Genomic DNA, 816 nt, shown 5'->3' on the forward strand with positions numbered 1-816 from the left:
ATATCTTCCCTTTCGTCGCCAAAAATTGCGGAAGTTAGAGGTTGTACAAAATATCGCGTACATACATACACACACACACACACACGCGCGCGCGCGCACACGCACACGCACACGCACGCACACACACACACACACACACACACACATAGAAAACTCGAAAAAAAATTTTGTCACGTAAACAAAGCTTCCTCTATGAGGATGCAAAAAAGATTAATACTCCAATAAACCGAATTTTGTTTGATAAAACGATTGTAGAAAAAAGAGAATATTTTAGATTAAATAGCTTTTTGTATATGTTTTTATAATTTTCATTAAACATTATGTACAATAAAATTATATTTTTTATATCGTACAAGATATCTGCATTAAAAATTGTTTTTCCCTTTCCCATTCTTAAAACAAAGAGTATAAATCGAAAAGAGCAATGCTAAATAATAATTTTAATTTAAAAAGGAATTAACATAATCTTACGTAAATATACTACAAGTACCGATAACATTGATGTTTATTTCAATAGTGCGCGGTGGATGATTGGAAAACGCTTGGTCTCTCACGACGCAGATCGGGGTTCAAATCCGAGCGATTTTTTTTTTACTGTTTTTTTAAAGTTTATCATACATTATTACATACATTTATTTATTAAATGTGATTATATTTTAAGAAATATGTTTAAAATATTTATGTCTTTTTCAAACTATAATTACATATTACAAATTGCAAATATATGTAAAAAAATTTTATTACAAATAAAAATAGTTTAAAAAGATATAAAAGTAAGGCTCTTACACGATTAAAATCAAGTAAAATCCGAGTAAA

Source organism: Formica exsecta, unplaced genomic scaffold (assembly GCF_003651465.1).
Source record: "Formica exsecta isolate Colony F162 unplaced genomic scaffold, ASM365146v1 scaffold350, whole genome shotgun sequence".
NCBI lineage: Eukaryota > Metazoa > Arthropoda > Insecta > Hymenoptera > Formicidae > Formica > Formica exsecta.